The sequence below is a fragment of the Budorcas taxicolor genome, chromosome 24 (assembly GCF_023091745.1).
Source record: "Budorcas taxicolor isolate Tak-1 chromosome 24, Takin1.1, whole genome shotgun sequence".
In the NCBI taxonomy this organism is placed as follows: Eukaryota; Metazoa; Chordata; class Mammalia; order Artiodactyla; family Bovidae; genus Budorcas; species Budorcas taxicolor.
In genome coordinates this window covers 35,139,249-35,161,559 of record NC_068933.1, presented here as the reverse complement: position 1 = coordinate 35,161,559, position 22,311 = coordinate 35,139,249, and the positions used below count along the sequence as shown (strand labels likewise).

Below are 22,311 nucleotides of genomic sequence, written 5' to 3'. Positions count from 1 at the left end.
TATCAGTATCAATCCAGTGGCTCAGTCATGTCTCACTCTTTGCAACCCCATGGACTGCAGCACACCAGGCCTCCTTGTCCATCACCAACTCCTGGAGTTTACTCAGACTCATGTCCATCAAGTTGGTGATGCCATCCAACCATCTCATCCTCTGTTGCCCCTTTTCCTCTCACCTTCAATCTTTCCCAGCATCAGGATCTTTTCAAATGAGTCAGTTCTTTGCATCAGGTGGCCAAAGTATTGGAGTTTCAGCTTCAGCATCAGTCCTGCCAATTATTATTCAGGACTGATTTCCTTTAGGAAATTCGAATTCCCTAATTCCTGATTTCCTGCCAGTCAAGAAGGACTGGTTGGATCTCCTTGCAGTCCAATGGACTCTCAAGAGTCTTCTCCAACACCACAGTTCAAAAGTATTAATTCTTTGGTGATCAGCTTTCTTTATGGTCCGAATCTTATATCCAAACATGACTACTGGAAAAACCATAGCTTTGACTAAATGGACCTTTGTTGGCAAAGTAATGTCTCTGCTTTTTAATAAGCTTCCTATGTTGGTGATCGGAGAAGGCAATGGCACCCCACTCCAGTACTCTTGCCTGGAAAATCCCATGGACAGAGGAGCCTGGTGGGCTGCAGTCCATGGGGTCGTTAAGAGTCGGACATGACTGAGCGACTTCACTTTCACTTTTCACTTTCATACATTGGAGAAGGAAATGGCAATCCACTTCAGTGTTTTTGCCTATAGAATCCCAGGGATGGGGGAGCCTGGTGGGCTGCCATCTATGGGGTCACGCAGAGTCGGACACAACTGAAGCGACTTAGCAGCAGCAGCAGCAGCAGCAGCAGGTTAGTCATAACTTTTCTTCCAAGGAGCAAGTGTCATTTAATTTCATGGCTGCAGTCACCATCTGCAGTGATTTTGGAGCTCCCCAAAATAACATCTGTCACTGTTTCCACATCTATTTGCCATGAAGTGATGGGACTGGATGCCATGATCTTACCTTTCTGAATGTTGAGTTATAAGCCAACTTTTTCACTCTCCTCTTTCACTTCATCAAGAGGCTTTTTAGTTCCTCTTCACTTTCTGCCATAAGGGTGGTGTCATCTGCATATCTGAGGTTATTGATATTTCTCCCGGCAATCTTGATTCCAGCTTGTGCTTCATCCAGTCCGGCATTTCTCATGATGTCTCTGCATATAAGTTAAATAAGCAGGGTGACAATATACAGTCTTGACATACTCCTTTCCCAATTTGGAACCAGTCTGTTGCTCCATGTCCAGTTCTAACTGTTGCTTCTTGGCCTGGATACAGATTTCTCAGGAGGCAGGTTGGGTGGTCTGGTATTCCCATCTCTTTCAGAATTTTCCACAGTTTATTGTGATCCACACAGTCAAAGGCTTTGTCCTAGTCAATAAAGCAGAAATAGATGTTTTTCTGGAACTCTCTTGCTTTTTCGATGATCAGCAGATGTTGGCAGTTTGATCTCTGGTTCCTCTGCCTTTTCTAAATCCAACTTGAACATCTGGAAGTTCACAGTTCATGTACTGTTGAAACCTGGCTTGGATAATTTTGAGCATTACTTTACTAGCGTGTGAGATGAGTGCAATTGTGTGGTAGTTGGAGCATTGTTTGGCATTGCCTTTCTTTGGGATTGAAATGAAAACTGACCTTTTCTGGTCCTGTGGCCACTGCTGAGTTTTTCAAATTTGCTGGCATACTGAGTGCAGCACTTTGACAGCATCACCTTTTAGGATTTGAAATAGCTCAACTGGAATTCCATCACCTCCACTTGCTTTGTTCATTGTGATGTTTCCTAAAGCCCACTTGACTTTGCATTCCAGGATGTCTGTCTCTAAGTGAGTGATCACACCATCGTGATTATCCGGGTCATGAAGATCTTTTTTTGTATAGGTCTTCTGTGAATTCTTACCACCTCTTAATATCTTCCGCTTCTGTTAGATCCATACCATTTCTGTCCTTCATTGAGCCCATCTTTGCATGAAATGTTTCCCTGGTATCAATTTTCTTGAAGAGATCTCTAGTCTTTCCCATTCTATTGTTTTCTTCTGTTTCTTTGCATCAATCACCGAGGAAGCCTTTCTTATCTCTCCTTGCTATTCTTTGGAACTCTGCATTCAAATGAGGAGTCTTTCCTTTTCTCCTTTGCCTTTCTCTTCTCTTCTTTTCACAGCTATTTGTAAGGTCTCTTCAGACAACTATTTTCCCTTTTTGCATTTCTTTTTCTTGGGGATGGTCTAGATCCCTGCCTCCTCTACAGTGTCAGGAATGTCCGTCCATAGTTCTTCAGGCACTTTGTCTATCAGATCTAATCCCTTGAATCTATTTCTCACTTCCACTGTATAGTAATAAGGGATTTGATTTAGGTAAACCTGAATGGTTAAGTGGTTTTCCCTACTTTCTTCAATTTACGTCTGAATTTGGCAATAAGGAGTTCATGACCTGAGCCACAGTCAGCTCCCAGTCTTATTTTTGCTGACTGTATAGAACTTCTCCATCTCTGGCTGCAAAGAATATAATCAATCTGATTTCGGTGTTGACCATCTGGTGATATCCATGTGTAGAGTCTTCTCTTGTGTTTTTGGAAGAGGGTGTTTGTTTTGACCAGTGCATTCTCTTGGCAAAACACTGTTAGCCTTTGTCCTGCTTTATTCTGTATTCCAAAGCCAAACTTGCCTGTTACTCCAGGTATTTCTTGACTTCCTACTTTTGCATTCCAGTCCCCTGTAATGAAAAGGACCTCTTTTTTGGATGTTAGTTCTAGAAGGTCTTTTAGGTCTTCATAGAACCGTTCAACTTCAGCTTCTTCAGCACTATTGGTCAGGACATAGACTTGGATTACCGTGATACTGACTGGTTTGCCTTGGAAATGAGCAGGGATTATTCTGTTGTTTTTGAGACTGCATCCCAGTACTGCATTTCAGACTCTTTTGTTGACTATGATGGCTACTCCATTTCTTCTAAGGGATTTTTGCCCACAGTAGTAGATATAACGGTCATCTGAGTTAAATCCACCCATTCCAACCCATTTTAGTTCACTGATTCCTAAAATGTCAACGTTCACTCTTGCCAACTCCTGTTTGACCACTTCCAATTTGCCTTAGCTCATGGACTTAACATTCCAGATTCCTTTGCAACATTGCTCTTTACAGCATCGGGCTTTACTTCCATCACCAATTACATCCACAACTGGGTGTTGTTTTTGCTTTGGCTTCATCTCTTCATTCTTCCTGGAGGTAGTTCTCCACTGATCTCCAGTAGCATATTGGGCACCTACTGACCTGGGGAGTTTCTCTTTCAGTATCATATCATTTTGCCTTTTCATACTGTTCATGGGGTTCTCAAAGCAAGAGTACTGAAGTGCCATGACCTTCTCCAGTGGACCACATTCTGTCTGACCTCTCCACCATGACCCGTCCATCTTGGGTGGCCCTACATGGCATGGCTCATCGTTTCACTGAGTTAGACAAGGCTGTGGTCCATGTGAGCAGATTGGTTAGTTGTCTGTGACTGGTTTTCATTCTGTCTGCCCTCTGATGGAGAAGGATAAGAGGCTTATGGGAGCTTCCTGATGGGAGAGACTGAGTTAGGGGGAAACTGGGTCTTTTTCTGATGGGCGAGGGGTTGGGTATTATCTTCAGAATTATCAGGAATAGTTATTTGTATTTGTGGCAGAGACCTTGCTCATCAAACACTCTTTGCTTCTACCTTCCCCAGACTGTCAGATGATTGAGAGGAGATGTGCTTTTTTGAAAAGTTTATTCATCTTATTTTTGTCTGCAGTTTTTCTTGGTTGCTCTGTGCAGATTTTCTCTAGTTGTGGTGGACGGGGCTACTCTTTGGGTGAGGTGCAGGGGTTTCTCGTTGCGGTCGCTTCTCTCCTTGCTGAGCGTGGGCTCTAGGGTGCGTGGGCTGCAGTTGCTGTGGCTTAGTTGCCTGGGTCATGTGGGACACCAAAGATCAAACCCGTTACCCTACATTGGCAGGCAGGTTCTTAACCACTGGTGCTCCTGGGAAGTTCATGGAGTAGTTGCCTTAAGATTGGTTACAAGATGGAAGAGGGCCATTCAACCAACATTAGACTTTGCAAGAGCAAAAAAGAAGGCTTTTTTTGTGATCCTTTGGGGCTGTTTGTTATTTCAGGAGAGTCTAATCCATCCTGCTTGATACATTGTCCCTGAACGTTACTGTTTCACACATAAGCTTTTATGAATATATCCATCATTCTTAGCCAAAATGGATAGAGTACTTTTTTTGTATATAATTCCTCCAAATCACTAGCTTGACAGGTAATGGCATCACATTTAGCTTTAACCTTTCTTTCATTTTTTGACCAGTAAGAGTTTGAAGTTGCTGTAGTGGTGTGTGTATCTTAACCTTAGGAGATGGATAGAGAGCAGTCTGATGTGCTCCAGAGGCCTCCTGTCATCACCTCTGTGTTGATGACTGCACGTGCAATACTTATTGGCACTTAGTAGGCATTTAATGAATATTTGTTAGAATACTGAAAATTGGAAGGATGCATTAGAATAATGAGAGGCGTTTAAATGTCTGTTGCTTGCTTTTCAAATTAAGTTACCTTGCTTATTTAAATTTGACATCAATGTGACGATCAAAGGCAGTGGTTTTCCAATTTGACAAGAAGTGGCATGCCTGGCCACTTGCCTGATTTTAAAAGAACAAATTTGGCAAAACACAGAATAAAGAATAAGACAAATATAGGCCCTGTAATCAGACTCAGCTTTACATTCTGGTTATATCTGTGTGAACTTTTGCAATTAAAGTCCTCAGCCCTCAATTGCATGTTGGTAAGATTATGGAGATATTGAGTTTATGTAACTATTGTAATAAAGGAGAAGGTATATGTAAAATACTTACTGTAATCCCTACAACATAAATATTGAAAGAATACATATATATATAGTTATACACAAACACACAACCGTCAGTATTTGCAAGATTTTGTGTCTGTGAATGCACCTACTCACTGAAATTACTTTGTAACCACAAAATCAACACTCATGGCATTTCATGGGCCATGTGTGCAATTGTATACAAAGTGGTAAAACATTTGAGTTGCCCTGTGAGTATGTTCTCAGCTGAAGGCCACACTCTGTCTTCTGAATTTCAACTTTCATATGGCAAACAAATGCCTTTTTTACAATCTAGTTCCTGCCAAGTATTTTGCACTTTTATGCTTTTTGTTGGATATGTTGCTATTTAAAATGGCTCCCCAGGAGAGTGCTGGAATGCTCTCTAGGGCTTCTAAGTGCGAGAAGGCTTTGATATGCCTTATGGGAAAATGTGTATGTTTAGATAAGCTTTGTTCAGGCATGCATTGTAATATGGTGGATTTGAGTTAAAAGCTAGTGAATCAAAAATGTATGTGAAAGAAGGTGTCTTTAAACAGAAGCACATGTACAACAAGATTCTATGTTGACCAGTTGATCAGAGTGTGACCACAGCCTCACAGGAATCTAACTCTATTCCTCCAAGGAACACTTGATCAGTATTTGCTAATTCAGTGTACTTGGAGAGTTTATAGAATATAACTGCCAGGAATAGCAAGAATCAAACACCTACATGATAAAAGTTCCTTTATATTCATTTCATTTATAAAATGAAACTTTCAAAAAACCCTGTTCATCTCTCAACCACGAAATAAAAATGTAATATGTTTTAGAGATCCTGCAGTGTGGTAAACTCTAGTTGACCAGGCTGAATCTAACCTCATGAGAAAAATCAATGATCATAACTGATAGTTGTTAAGATATTATATCAGAAATATTGCCTTCATCATTTCATTGAATCTTCAAAATAAATATAAAGTAGTATTAACTCCATTTTGTGGATGGAAGTTGAAACTCTACAGGGTACGGTGATTGCCTGGTGTCACATAATGAAATACACAATAGGAATTTGAACTCAGGACTTCTTCTTTTCTTTTTTTTTTTAAAATTATTTATTTCTTTAGCTTCGTTGGGTCTTAGTTGTGGTGCAGGCTTGGTAGTTGCAGCACTCGAACTTAGTTGCCCTGAGACATGTGTGATCCTAGTTGCTGGACCAAGGATCGAACCTCTGTCTCCTACATTGGAAGGTGGCTCCTTAACCACCGGATCAGCAAGGAAGTCAGAACCCAGGACTTCTGACTGCATTTTTTAAAGCTTTCCCCTTGACCTCTAGGTGACGATAAATAATGCTTCGTAAAATGATCTACAAACTTTTGCTCACCTGATGAAGAGCACAGTTCAAACCCCGAAGCTGTCACTAAGATGATTGAAAGCAATAAAGATGCAAAGACTGATATTTATATAAAAACATCACTCAATTAAAAAGATGAAGCTCAAGAAAAAAAAAAAAGAGAGAATTTCTCATTTGTAGGAGCAGTGAACCACCTTGTGAGGAAAGACAGACAACCAACGACCGTGGGGGCTCTGCTTATCCTGTGTGTGGGTCTGCTTATCGTATATTCCTCTTCTCAAACCATGTTGCTTGTCTCTATTTTTTCCTTATTTCCTGTTGAAAATGAGAGAGACGGAGTTTCAGAACTTTTCCATAAATTTCTATGGCAGACACCGAATTGCTTCTTTGAGTTGTCTGTCGAATGAATAAAGATCAGGGTATTCTGGATCTCTTTGAAACTTTTATAAATTCACGTTTTGAATAATATATGCATTTCAGGTCCAGTCAGTGCCTCATATCTGCATAGAAGAGTTTCTTTACCACAGCAGTTCTATCATCTGAATCAGGTTATTTGGGTTGCCTGGCAGAACCTGTCTGGATACTTGTTTTAATAGATGCAAACAATAGTTTGTCAAACAGGCAGATCCTCACAGCAGTGCATTTCCTTTTAAATTAGGAAAGCTGCCATGTTCTAGGGCATTGTCTTCAGATCAATGCATTCGTTCTGATGATGCCTTTGGCTTATCTAATGTTTACAAATACAGCAAGTAATAGATTCACAGAATTACAGAGCTGGAAGGCACGTAGCAATTATTATTTCAACCACCTCATCTTCCTGATGAGGACATGGAGGCCTAGAGAGATGAAATTATTTGTCCAAGGTGATAAAACTGGTGGATGGCAAAGAGGCTTCTCGTCTCTTGTGGTGATGATTCCCTGGTTTGGAGCATGTTCAGGGAGAAATCGAACCGGGAGAAATGGCACCAGTCAGGGCATTGGCTGCTCCATGGGAAATTAGGTTTGAATGAATTAGCAATGGGAGGTGAGCCAAATTCTTTTGGCCACGCGTTTGTACAGTGGATCATATGAGGCCTGGAACAGTGATTTGATCGAGGCTACTGTCTTTTTATTTTATATTTGATGACCAATAAAACAACAGGTTGATGATTAGACTGAATTAAAGATTTCGACAATGAGGCTACTGCCTGGCCGATTTTCACGAATCTTTTTTAAATATCCCGAACTCACTTTTCTCCTCTAGGCAATCTAACAGCAGTAGAAGATAGTTGATGATATCAGCAGCTTTTATGGTGTGGTTATACCCTTATTCCAGAAAGTGTTCTTTGACACATTTTTAGGAAAGAATATAGTAGAACAATAAAATAACCAATTTCCTGTGCTTTCTCTGAACCTGTCAGTAGAAGACATGTTCAGGTCTTGGCATCCGTACACGGAATGCATCATGATTCAGGAAACTATGAGGGAGAGATGTGCGGGCAGCAACTCTTCAATCATCGACTAAAGATCAGAACCCTAAAACCGTCTACTTGATGAGATTGAGAAGGTACTTGTACAGTAAACATTCTACCTGAAATAATTGGTCATAAATGTCCCAGACTGTACTCTTATCTTCTCAAATATCTATATAGTTTAAACATCAGCCTTAAAAGTCTTAATTAACACTCAGATTGGTTTCTACAATAAAGATGCAATGGGCATGAATTACTGGATAGCACTTGAGTGCAATAAATTTTATATTTCTTTATATTTAAAAAATCAATTTCTCTGACATGTGTCCTCTAGCCTTGAAGCTTGATGAGAAGGCCAGTCTTGGTCATTCTTTGGCGTACCCTCTCTATAGCGCCATACAGAGCCCCAGAGACATGTGGGGGACCCTCAAAGAGATCCCTCAGCCTGGAGCTTTCTGATCACCAGGAGACTGCTGGATTCTCTCTTCCACGGGTTCAAGATGAAGACCTGGGGCTTTCCCAGATATGGGTCTCACTTGTCTCTCCTCTCATAGCCTGGTGTTTTCCTCCAGGTCAATGCGTTTCCTTGGTGGTTTCAATCCCTCTGTGCCAACTTAGGCTTTCAAAGCAAAGACCGTAGTCCCATTATGGACATTCCCAGGGGAGGTCCAGCCACCTTGGACACCCCAGTCTCTATCCATATGTACAGCCCTCTCTTTTCCTAATCCTTAAATAGCAGTTCCCGTCCTGACATGGGACCCACCCCTCTGACATTCATATCCTTTTACCTCTCAGACAGCCCAGGATAAATGCAGTGTCCCTTCTCTCATGGGGGTGGGAAAAATCATACTTCCAGGCTTATCTGTCTTGTTGGAATGTGGTAGAAAAGCACCTTTCCTTATCAGGAGGTGGTCTATAGGAAAACAGACAATTTCTCTACAGGTTATCCTGTGCTAAAAATCATCATGTGATCTAGACACCAAGTTTCCCCATCTGAAAACAGATAACATTTCATGCTTTCTCGCTGTATGACCAGCCTTTAGAGAAGCAGCTTCTCTTGTCTAGGGTTTACTGCTAAGTGACCTTCTTCTGTGGTCTGTTGGGCACACAGTTTGTGGTTTTAATTACAAATCTATCTAGTTTTTCAAGAGAATGTTGTCTATGTTGAAGGAGCAGGAATTACAGCCACTGTTAGTGATACTGGCTAAAGACACGACCTTGGAGTCCCAAGTGCTAGCCTCGAACCTGAAATATACAAAGGTCTTTGGAAGCCAACAGCCCTGGGTCACTGGAAGGCGTGATGGCCATTTGTCCCACCTGCTGGAGTCACTTACTTGGAAGCAAGAGTCCAGGGTTAAAGGCCTCCTTGTGAATTCTTACTGTAATTACATCTTGATTAGTGCAGAGTACAAATCGTTACATCTTCATTTTGCTTTTCCATCAATAGAATGGATGAAATATTAATACTTGGACTTTCACTTTCAGACAGTAAAAGTAATAGACCAAGAATACTAATGGGCCAGGGAAGCAAAAACTAACTTTGGCAAAGTTTTTCTTGATCTTTCTTATCACCCAAGGCAGGTGATATTTAGTCAAAATGAGTCATAAAGAAAGATATATATATAACTCTGATGATTTAATATTCAAGAATTTTGCTTTTTTCAGGGAGCTCAGCTCGATGCTCTGTAATGACTTAGAGGGGTGGGATGGGGAGTGGGAGGGAGGCTCAAGAGGGAGGGAATATATGTATATTTATGGTTGATTCATGTTTTGTACATCATAAACTAGCACAACATTGTAAACCAATTATCCTCCAATTAAAAAAAAAAAAAGAAAGAACGATGTACCCAACCTGACTATATGCTGCTGCTGCTAAGTCACTTCAGTCGTGTCTGACTCTGTGTGACCCCATGGACGGCAGCCCACCAGGCTCCCCCATCCCTGGGATTCTCCAGGCAAGAACACTGGACTGTATAAACAAACCTAAAATGTATTGATTCAGAGAATGGCTTGATGGAAAATGTCAAGTGAGCTATGTGTAGTAATTAGAATATAGAATGGGAATGCATAAAAAGGAAGAATTTTGATTTTTGAAAAAAAGTCTTATGTTTCATTCAGAGGCTAGTTATACCTAGAAAGTCACAGAACCTGGATTTAGGGTCTTATCCATCTCTCTGTTTCCAGTAAGATTCCATTTCATTCTAAGTCCCATTGTTTGGCATGATTGTCCCATTGTTGGCATCCCCCAGCACTGGGTATTGATGATGCTCACATTCTGGAAATCTCCTTCAGGTAATCATCCTAGGGCGGGAAGGGTGCTTCACATCAGGCATCAGACATGAGCTCCTTTAAGCTGCCTCTCTTCCAAAAGCCCACTGTTTCAGACTCAGTCCATTTCCCTTCTTGAGCAGATTTGGAAAATAGCTGGCCATCAGTCCAAAGGCCATCATCCTCGATGAGTCTCAAGAGATATTCAGTCTTTAGCCTCCTTGCTTCTGGTTTAGCCATTCCAAATCCTTTAACTATGTACATACAGCAGTGGTGCATGTAACCCCTCATACACTGTTCTTCTTTAAGCCAGCTCTCTGGCTCTCATGTATAATTCTACAACATACATCACTTACTGTAATACCGGAAGCTTACGACAAGCTATGTGAACATTTCATTACCACTAAATGAGCTTATTCTCACCTGACTCTGCCCTTCCTCAAGCTCACTGTGTTCCTGGTCCTTGCTGGGCCAGGCTGTGGACCAGCTTGGCAGAACTAGAGACAGTGCAGGGCAGTGGGAAACCACAGAGCCAGGGTTAGGAGAACTGAGTTCCAGTGTTAGTTTTCCTTATGGCCGGGCTGCTAGGGAACTGATGTTTATTAAGAAGGGTTTTTTTTTTTTTTTTGACATAAATATTTTTCTTTTAAAATATTTATTTGACTGTACTGGGTCTTACTTAGTTGCAGCATGTGGGATCTAGTTCCCTGACCCGGAATCCAACCTGAGACTCCTTCACTGGGAACATGGAGTCTTAGCCACTGGACTACCACGGAAGTATTTCCCCCCCCAAGCAGGTACTTTGAATACTCACAATAATAATATGAGGTTGAACCATTAGCATCATTTTTTTGTGTAATTAAAAACTCCATCCTGAGTTGTTGTTGGATTTCATTTAAAAGCCAAGCTATTTTTTTTTCCATTCCCATTATCTCTTTGTTTAAAAAGATACATGGACTTCTGTAGAATTAATGCAGCAAAATATAATAGTTCTTGAACTTTTTATTATTTACTTTTTTTTTTAAAGCCTACAGCACTCAGTATTCCCAGGTGTTCTCCCATCCAAGTACTCACCGCATCTGACCCTGCTTAGCTTCCAAGATCAGCGGCAATCAGATCCATTCAGGGTGGTATGGCCATAGACTTAAAATAATTTTAGAATTTATTAAATCAAATCTGTTCATTTGAAAAGGAGGGGGAAAGGATGTTTATTTTAAAAATAACATCTGTGGTGCTTGCTTGTGCAGCTTGGTTGCGTCCGACTCTGCGACCCCATGGACTGTAGCCCACCAGGCTCCTCTGTCCATGGGATTCTCCAGGCAAGAATACTGGAGTGGGTGGCCATTTCCTTCTCCAGGGGATCTTCCCAACCCCGAGATCAAACCCGTGTTTCCTGTGTCTCCTGCAATGCAGGCAGATTCCTTACCATTGAGCCACCTGGGAAGCGCTAACACCTGCAGTAAAACTGCCCAAAGAGCATCTAGGGCATGGTCCGCCTCTCCTCTGACAGGAGGGGGTTGGAAAGATGTCCTGGGAGACCTTGTGCTAAGCCAGGAAGGCTCTGTCTTGGCTCCAAGTTCCTGAATTCTACATGTCGTTGGACAAGATGCCACTTAAAAATAATTGAAGATGGGCCAGCATGGTGCTGTAGATCTCAAGGGAAAGATGGTGCTAGTTATAGTCAAATGGGTGAGACAAAGGGTCACAGGGGCTTGGTGAGGTCAAGGTGAACACAGGGTCCAAGCCAGATGGTGTCCTTCCAGTCCCATGGTTCCCAGCCCTGACCCCACACTGGAAGCAGTTTGTAAAACTTTGAAACCTACTGATGCTCAGCTCTGAGCCGAAGGATTCTGATTTAATTGGCCTACAGTGTGACCTAGAGTGCATAAGTGTTCACCCAGGTGATTCTAACCCTCAGACAGGGATGAAAACCACTGAATCCTAATCCAATGCTTTTAGAATTTAATTTGCATACGAGTCACCTGAAGCTCTCATACATTATGAACATTCTCAGCCAGTGGCCCAGGATTGTACCTGAGATTTCCATCTCCAATAAACTACCAGGCGATGCTGATGTTTTTGATCCATGGAGCACACTCAGAGTAGCAAGTTTTAAGAGGCTTCACCCTCCTTGGCTATTAATGGTAGAAAGTCTTCAGTTGAGATCATTCTGTTTTCTCTCATGCATTCCCGTTAGGCTGTGTCTGTCTGGATATGAAGTGTGCAATTTGTGGTCAAAACCATGGTTAAAGGAATGACTACGGATGAGCAGTTCAGTTCAGCTTAGTCACTCAGTCCTGTTTGACTCTTTACGACCCCATGGACTGCAGCATGCCAGGCTTCTCTGTCCATCTCCAATACCCAGAGCTTGTTCAACTCATGTCCATTGAGTCAGTGATGCCATCCAACCATCTCATCCTCTCTCTTCCCCTTCTCCTCCCACCTTCAGTCTTTCCCAGCATCAGGGTCTTTTCCAATGAGTCAGTTCTTCACATCAGGTGGCCAAAGTATTGGAGCTTCAGCTTCAGCATCAGTCCTTCCAATGAATATTCAGGACTGATTTCCTTTAGGATAGACTGGTTTGATCTTCTCATAGTCCAAGGAACTCTCAAGAGTCTTCTCCAACACCACAGTTCAAAAGCATCAATTCTTTGGTGCTCAGCTTTCTTTATGGTCCAACTCTCACATCCGTACATGACTACTGGAAAAACCATATAGCTTTGACTAGATGGACTTTTGTCGGCAAAGTAATGTCTCTGCTTTTTGATGTGTTGTCTAGGTTGGTCATAATTTTTCTTCCAAGGAGCAAGCATCTTTTAATTTCATGGCTGCAGTCACATCTTCAGAGATTTTGGAGCCCCAAAAAATATAAGTCTGTCACTGTTTCCCTTGTTTCCCCATCTACTTGCCATGAAGTGATGGGACCGGATGCCTTGATCTTCATTTTTTGAATGTTGAGTTTTAAGCCAGCTTTTTCACTCTCTTCTTTCATCAAGCGGCTCTTTAGTTCCTCTTTGCTTTCTGCCATAAGGGTGGCATCATCTACATGTAATCAATTCAGGCTCTGAGTAGGCTTCTGTTTCCTCAGGAAAACTGGATTGCCTGGTAATTTTCTAACATTTCCCTTCAAAGTCTCATCCAGCCTAAAACCTCATTCTCTGTCCACCAGCCTTTGTCCAAGATGAGAAGCAGTGCTATAAGTCTGTGGTCCTTAAACTCATTGGGGCTGGAAAACCTTCTTGCTTTAGCTTTTGATACTCTGGATTCTCTTGATCCAGGTATTGGAGGGCAAGTCATGTGATGGAGCCCAAGAGCTCTGTCTGTGTCACAGTCTGACCTCTGGAAGTTCTTGGGTTACTTTGAGGTTTATAGAGCTGACTCCCAAGGGCACAGACGAAGCAGTTTCTAAGTGGTAGTTAATACAAAGTACTTTTATTTCTAGATTGTTTGGATTAGCCAAATAGATACATGCAAAATATATGCAAAGCTAATATCCAAAGTTTTAAATACACAGACATAGAGAACAGACTTGTAGACACAGCAGGGGAAGGAGAAGGTGGGAGGAATTGAGAGTAGCATTGAAACATATACATCACGAGGTATAAAACAGCTAGTGGGAAGTTGCTGTATAGCGCAGGGAGTCCAGCCCAGTGCTCTGTGATGACCTAGAGGGCTGAGATGGGAGGGAGGGAATCTGTGTATACTTACACCTTTTGTGAAGAGCCAACTCACTGGGAAGGACCCTGAGGCTGGGAAAGATGGAGGGCAGGAGAAGGGGCCGACAGGAGGTGAGATGGTTGGATGGTATCTTCGACTCAATGGCCCTGAGTTTGAGCAAACTCCGGGAGAGATCGAAGCACAAGGAAGCCTGGGGTCTCTCACCGAGTCGGACATGACTGAGCAACTGAACAACAACAACCGATTCACACTGTCGTACGGCAGAAACCAATGCAACATTGCAAAGCAATTATCCTCCAAGTAAAAATAAATGAAAAATAAATACAAAGCAGTGGCAGTTTTCATAACTTGCAAACTCTGAGTTGTTGCAATCCGTGTTCCTTTTAGGAATGTGGGCTTAAGGAAGGTCATAGCTGAGGCTGGATGGAGAAGCCAGGAGGTCCCTTTGGGGGCATGGGGGATGCTGGCTAAGGGTGAAGGAGGGAAGCGCACATGCACATGTTCTCCTCGGGGGACAGTATCAGCGACAACTTCTTTAAAATGACTTCCAAAGTCTCAGCCTCCCTCCAGCCCAGGCCAAAAGGCCACCCTCTTTCTCTTTCTTCCTCTAAACTTAGCTGGCGCTTTATCTCCGCTGTGCTTCTGGCACGGATCACTTTTCTCATCTTTTAATCCTCTATAAATATTCATAGGCTATAAGAAACGATCCCAGGAAGCTGGCTCCCTGGTTGCATAGCTGATGCTTCTGGATGAGTAAATCATGCCCACCCCTTGAGCATGGAGTATGGATTAGGTGACGCCGGGGACGATAGCAGAATGAAAAGAGCAGGGGTTGGTATCTGTTCCCAGGCTCAGTGACCCGCCCACCCTCTCTCACTGTACCCACGATGGTCTGGGTGATGCTCTCTCGCTCACCACTCTAAGAGTGGCACCTGCTGGGGGTGGGCAGGGGGTGGCAGTGAGTCAAGAGTCTCTCTTGGGGAAGCCGACTCTGCCTCTTGTCTGAGATTTGTGAGGAGAAGCACTTCAAGCAGCGTCCAATTAGCCGGTCATTAATTCTTGCTCAAGCAGTAAGCAAAGAATACAGCCGGATGATGTCATAACTCTTCAGGTCCAAACAACTTAATGAGTATTTATGTCTTAATGACTTCTCAGCCATGTGCAAAAGTAATGCGCATACATTGAAAGAAGTCTTAACTTTGCACTTTACCCTCAAATAACCACACTGACTAATGGGTGCATTTGCCTGTCAGGCACCGTGTGACTTCTCAAATCTTAGAATTAGACTGGATGCTGTCAACTGTGTTCCCTGTTCCTCACTGGTTGGTTGGATGGATTGGAGGTACACGGCAGCCTCCAGAAGTCCAGCTTCCTGGGAATGTGGAGCACATGGAAAGGATGGTAGCCTCTCATGCTGAAAACTGTGAATTTTACCTGGAGGTAGAGGTTCCCATGGGGTCTGCTGGATTCACTATGCCTTCTAGGATTGTAAAAGATCTTGTGGGCTCTCCTGTTGGTTCACTGCCTTGTCCAGGGCACCTCTGCACAGAGTTTGAGGATGGGGGCCATAACTAAAGATTCTGAGACTGAACTCAGAGGGAATAAAGCTTCTTAACTGAATAGTGTTTGAAGACTGAATGCCTTGAGTGTACTGTACCCACAGTGCAGCAAGGCGTTTTTAAGATCAGTCTGGAACAGAGGATGCTACCGTGTCATCCTAGCAGAGTCCCAGAGTGTGTGTGCACGCTAAGTCACTTCCCTCGTGTCCAACTCTTTGTGACCCTCTTGACCATAACCCGCCAGACTCCTCTGTCCATGGGATTCTCCAGGCAAGAATGCTGGAGTGGGTTGCCATGCCCTCCTCCAGAGGATCTTCCCCCCCCCAGGGATCGAACTCACGTCTCTTACTGTCTTCTGCATTGGCAGGTGGGTTCTTTTACTGCTGGTGCCACCTGGGAAGCCCTATTTTGGGCACCAAGGACTGATTTAATGGAAGAGAATTTTTCCATGGACACAGGTTATGGCTTGGTTTTGGGATGATTCAAGCACATTACATTTATTTGCACTTTATTTCTATTATTATTACATCAAGTCTACCTCAAACCATCAGGCATTAGATCCTGGACGTGAGGGACCCCTCTCCTAAAGTAAAATGTGATTCCTTCTCTTAAATAAATAGCTCAGTGGAGAAGACATTTTCCCCCTCATTCTGCACGCACTGGTTCTGAGCACCTGGGATATGTCAGCGGACAAAATAGATAAAGATTCTGTCCTCATGAAACTTACATTCTGTCCTCCTTATCTCAATGCCTAGAAGAATATGGAGAATCACAGCCCTGGGAGTCTTTTGTCAAGCAACATGAGAAAGTTACAAAAGGGCTTTTATCTCCTCTGAAGTTCTATTTAATGACTTAGTTTCGAAGATTAGGATTCTGCAGAAAACAGGAATACTCAAGATATTTAGAACCTAATCAGTGACTGAACTAGAGGGAATTATCCTATATTAATGAAAATCAATGATCTATGAATAGGATATTAATGAAGACTGATGATCTATGAATGCAGTGTGGGTAAGGAAGCAGTTCTCACTAATAGGCTGATTCTACTCAGACTGTTGATACAAAACTGAATCGGAATGATGGTTCTGGTAAGTCACCCTCATCTTTGTTTATTCTCAGGAAGTGTTTAATGACACGTGCTTTGGAATATGGGATATTTGATAGTGTTCTTTAATTTTCTTCATGGCGTCTAAGAAATAGCACATGGATTTTTCTATTCTGTCTTTCAGCCTCAGATAGCAGTATTCACTTCCTAACATATCAGAGGAGAAGCAAGAGAGATGCTTCATTTTGTCTAAATCATGAGAGCCTTTTTGGGACTGGCTATAGTGGGAAAGGAATCACCCAGTACCTTTGTGGGAGAAGCTGGAGCTCTTACATCATATTCTGACTGAGTCAGCTTTCACCCAGCCCATCTCCCCCAATCAAAAATAAATTAATGAATAAATCACTGCAATAAACATCTTGTGAGATTTAATTTAAGACCTGCTTGTGGCACCAAAAGTCCTCTAAGCACCATTTTCTGGACTTTGCACTAAAACAAGTTAGCATGAAATGTGGCCTCTATATAAGATGAAAAATAAAAATGATTTTCCCCACATCAAGGGCTATATATCCATGAGTATAAACCACATCATCCATAATCCACAACTTTAAAATAACCATTGCCTAAGATTTTTATTTATAGCCTGCTAGTCTTCATAGTTTTATATGTCTATGTGCATCATTTAATAAGTAATTTGGTTTACATCCCCCATGTAATCTCTGTCTTTTCATTTATATTATATCCTGCACATTTCTCCAGGTCACTAAATATTTTTTCTTAAACATAATTTTGACTGCTGTATTTCAGAATGTAAGTAAGTATTAGTCACTTAGTCATGCCCAACTCTTTATGACCCCATGGACTGCAACCCACCAGGCTCCTCTGTCCATGAGATTTTCCAGGCAAGGATACTGGAGTGGGTTGCCATTTCCTTCTCCAGGGGATCTTCCCAATCCAGGGATCGAACCTGGGTCATTTCAGAGTGTAGAGAGCCACAGTGTATTTAATTCATTCCACTTATGAATATCTAACTTGTTTTTAATCCTATAAAGTAAGTTTAATGAAATTATCCAAGATTTTAAATTTAGCTATCATAAGGCATTTATTAAAACACAAAAGTTGATATTAACTGAAATTTACTAGTTCTTTTCTTCATGTATTCATCACATGTTTATTGAACATTTACTATCTACACAAGGGGATGCTGCCCTCTGTGAGAGGCACAAAGGGAACCTACATTCTGAGCCCCAACTTTGCACAGTTTGCATGGAGTTGAGGCATTTATCTGCAGACGGGGCTGGACTCTTTGGGCTAAGCTGTGTAGGGACAGCTGTGTAGGGATAGCTGCTTTTCAGCCAGGCACTAAGTGACCTGGTCACATTGAACTGTCAACAACATGTACAAAAAACAGTGATACTTGAAGAAGAATTCCTTCTATCATGAATTTGGTTTAGGGTAGGAAAATAGAGAGAGAGAGAAATGAAAGGCAGTTTATCATAGGGCCTGGAAATTAGGAAAATTATTTTAAGAGAACATGCATATTTTCAAATAATCCCTACTGAGAACAGATGCTGAAGCCTGGGAAATGTGTTCCGACTCTGTAGTTTATCTGTTAGCATTTGGCCTGTAGCACCCTTGACATCACTAGAGACGAGTTGACATTGAAATATGGTGCTGGGTCTCAAGTCAGGAGAGCTGATCGCTGCCATTTCCTTTTCTACTTATTAAGTAGGAGTCCTACACTGGCTGATTTATCTCCCGAGCTTCAAGCTGCCCCGTTGGTCAAGCTGGATTTGGGGACAGCTCAAATTTTCAAAAACAAAACAACAGCAGGCAGGATAAACTGCATAATATCACAAAACTTGGAAGACTTAGTATCATGGATAAAAACTCTTCAGTAAGAAAAGCACATACTTTTGGGGGGAATGTATTACGGACTTTTATTATTATTTTTTAAATTTTTATACAAGTTTTAAAGGTTACTTTCCACTTAATTATTTCAGAATATTAGCTGTTTCCCCCGTATTGTACAATATATCCTTGAGCCTGTCTTATACCAAATAATCTGTGCCTCTCCCACCCTGCCCTGTATCACACCTTCCTCCTCACCGCTGGTAACCACTGGTTCCTTCTCTGTGTCCATGAGTCTGCTTCTTTTTTTGTTATCAGCAGTAGTTTAGTGTATTTTTTAGATTCTACATATAAGGGATATCACGCAGTATTTGTCTTTCTCTGTCTAACTTATTTCATAATGCCCTTGAAGTCCATCCATGTTGCTGCAAATGACAAAATTCCATTCCTCTTAATGGCTGAGTAATATTCCGTTGTAGATATAGGTACCACATCTTTATCTGTCCATCTGTCGACGAACACTTAGGTTGCTTCCGTATATTTGCAGTTGCAAACAATGCTCTTGTGAACATTGAGGTGCATGTGTCTTTTTCAATTAGTAGAAAACCGCCTGTTTTTAAATGCATCCATTTACAGGGTTATTTCAAAAGCCCCCAAATTCTTTGTGAGAATGAATGAAAGAGGGAGAGAGAAAAGGAGGAAAGAAGGAAAAAAGAAGAAAGAGAGGAAGAGAGAGACAAAGCGTCGGAACTAAGAGATGTTAGTGAAGCCTCACTTGGATGGGTGTGGGGGTTGAAGGTCTTCGTGTGACTCTGGACTGGAAGGCAGACAGGTCAGTGAGAACACCATTACACCATTTTCTGGAGACTGTGTTACCGCTTTCTCTGGCAAAAGACACCCACTTAATGATCTAGCGAATAAGCCTTTGAGAACTATCAATGGATCTTCTCTGCTTGGTTGAAAGAAAACGTGCTCTAGCCTCCTGAGCAGTTATTTCTGAACTTTTTTTTCTTTTAATTCTTTTCTCCAGTAGGATGTTAAATCCATTCTGATCCCAGAGGCTAGGGTGATCAACTCATCCTTGTTTGCTCAGAACTTTTCCCATTTTGGACTTCCCATGTGGCTCAGCTGGTAAAGAATCCTCCTGCAATGTGGGAGACCTGGGTTTGACCCCTGGGTTGGAAAGATCCCCTGGAGAAGGGAAAAGCTACCCATTCCAGTATTCTTGGCTGGAGAATTCCATGGACTGTGTAGTCCATGGGGTCACAACAGGTCGGACACGACTGAGCAACTTTCACTTCACTTCACTTTCCCATTTTAACTCTGAAAGCCCCATGTCCTGGGAACCCTCTTGGTCACAGATACACTGGTACCCTGCCAAAAGCCGCACTGAGGGTTTGGATACTGTGATCAACGAATCGGAGGAAAATGGCTTCCTTTTTGAATGCGAAATTTCCAGAATGAGATACCTTATTTGTACTCTCTGAAATATGCAGAGATAACCTTGTGGAGAAATATCAATAACCTCAGATATGCAGATGACACCACCCTTATGGCAGAAAGTGAAGAGGAACTCAAAAGCCTCTTGATGAAAGTGAAAGAGGAGAGTGAAGAAGTTGGCTTAAAGCTCAACATTCAGAAAACGAAGATCATGGCATCTGGTCCCATCACTTCATGGGAAATAGATGGGGAAACAGTGGAAACAGTGTCAGACTTTATTTTGGGGGGCTCCAAAATCACTGCAGATGGTGACTGCAGCCATGAAATTAAGAGACACTTACTCCTTGGAAGAAAAGTTATGACCAACCTAGATAGTATATTCAAAGAGACATTACTTTGCCGATTAAGGTCCGCCTAGTCAAGGCTATGGTTTTTCCTGTATGGATGTGAGAGTTGGACTGTGAAGAAGGCTGAGCACAGAAGAATTGATGCATTTGAACTGTGGTGTTGGAGAAGACTCTTGAGAGTCCCTTGGACTGCAAGGAGATCCAACCAGTCCATTCTGAAGGAGATCAGCCCTGAGATTTCTTTGGAAGGAATGATGCTAAAGCTGAAACTCCAGTACTTTGGCCACCTCATGCGAAGAGTTGACTCATTGGAAAAGACTCTGATGCTGGGAGGGATTGGAGGCAGGAAGAGAAGGGAACGACAGAGGATGAGACGGCTGGATGACATCACGGACTCGATGGACGTGAGTCTGAGTGAACTCTGGGAGATGGTGATGGACAGGGAGGCCTGGCGTGCTGTGATTCATGGGGTCGCAAAGAGTCGGATACGACTGAGTGACTGAAATGAACTGAACTGAACCTTGTGGAGACCAGAGCCATCAGAGATTGGCTGAAGCTCACGCAGTTCAGGAGTGGTGGGGTCCAACTCCGCTTCGATTTCCAATTTTGAGTCAAAGCTGTTTTCATTCCCAGCTACTACCTTTGTTTGCCTATAGGGGATATGGGCTTCCCTGGTGGCTCAGATGGTAAAGAATCTGCCTGCAATGTGAGAGACCCAGGTTCAGTCCCTGGATTGGGAAGATCCCCTGGAGTAGGAAATGGCAACTCACTCCAATATTCTTGTCTGGAGAATCCCATGGACAGAGGAGCCTGGCGAGATAACAGTTCTGACTCTGCAAAGAGTCGGAGACAACTGAGCAACTAACACACACATAGGGAATATAAACTGAGCTTCGATTTATGAAGACAGTTAGACATAGAGGCATAAGAAAACTTAAACTCTGGGTCTGTACCAGGATGGTAGGATTATTAAAGAGAAGAAGCTCCCATGCAAATGCAACATTAAACTACTTTCTTATGCACAAGATAAGATTATCTTATTTGATGAAAATTCTATGGTGTATCGCTCCTGCCAGAATGTGGTATATAAGGTATCAATTGACAAAATCAATTCTGAAATGTTTTTAGGGTCCAGTTTAGAGAAAAGTAAATTATGCTTCACGAGTCAGCATTCATCCAGGCTGCAAACATTTGATATGTTTTTCATTTCTATCCAAAACCATAGATGGCCATAAATCCTCAGAAATTGATAAAGATGCTGGAAACTTTGGAAGAAAGATCCAATTTCCTTCAGAAAAGTGGATAGAAGTCCTTTCACATTACAGGTCAACTGCATATTTGTAGCTTTTATTAGCATTTCTAAGTCAGAGCAGAGTGATTCTGCGTGGCTGCAGGAATGGTATAGCCCCAGTTGGAGTTTTATCATCACCAGGTGATGTATTACTAAATCTTGCAATGAGGCTTTCAAGAGACTTCTTATTTCTCTTAAGTCCCTATAGAAATAATACCACTCGGTTTCATCCAGAGTAGCTAAAAACTTTCCTAATGGTGAAATCTCTGGGTAGGTCCAAAAAGGCTCTCTAGGTATTGTGACATGCAGACATTTTCTGAGTTAAAATGTCCTTTAGCGAGTATTTATTTGTATATAAATTATTTATCTTTTATTGAGACCCAGTTGACTTAAAATTTGTCAGTTTCAGTTGTACAACATAATGATTCCGTATTTTTGCAGATTATGCTCCCTTTTGGATGATTAGAAGATATCGGGTATAATTCCCCATGCTGTACAGTAGATCCCTGAGGCTCATCTGTCTCACATGTAGTAATTTGGGTGTACGAACCCCATACTTTAATTTGCCCCTCCAGTCCTGCTTTAGTAGCCACAAGTTTGTTTCTTGTCTGTGAGTTCATTTCTGTTTTCCATAAATGTTCATTTGCATTGTTTTTACATTCTGCATGGAAGTTCAGGGGCATGGGTTGGATCCCTGGTTGGGGAGCTAGATCCTACATGCCACAGCAAAGACCTGGTCCAGGCAAATAAATAACGATTTTTAAAAATTAAAAAAAAAAAAACCCAAGCTTGGACATCTCTGAAGTCCATCATCTGAGAAGGACAATAATCCAACTCATAGTTGTTGAAAAGATGCAAGCAACTGAATGTTGTAATGCGTTAAAAAAGTTAATTATGTTTTCTGTTAGTAAACCCTTCCAAGTTAGATTCATTTCCACCCCCCCCCGAACCCAAAATAACTGTAAGCTCACAATGGAATGTGCTAATAGCTGAGGCTGTGTATCTCAAAATAGTGAAAGTCCCATCTTTTCAGTTTAGATAAGCAACATGTGCTCTATAGTGTTTGTCTTTTGGTCTAAAAAAATATTGTACTTTCAACATCAATTTTAGCAGGTTTGGGTTGAAAATAACCTCTCACAATAAACATAAGCAACTGACAATAAA

At 42.0% G+C, this 22,311-nt stretch overlaps 1 protein-coding gene across 1 annotated transcript in view; it reads left to right on the top strand.

Annotated features, from left to right (window-relative positions):
* ZMAT4 (zinc finger matrin-type 4) overlaps nt 1-22,311 on the top strand; it is a 254,869-nt gene that overhangs the window by 134,415 nt on the left and 98,143 nt on the right. The gene's annotated exons all lie outside the window — the stretch shown is intronic.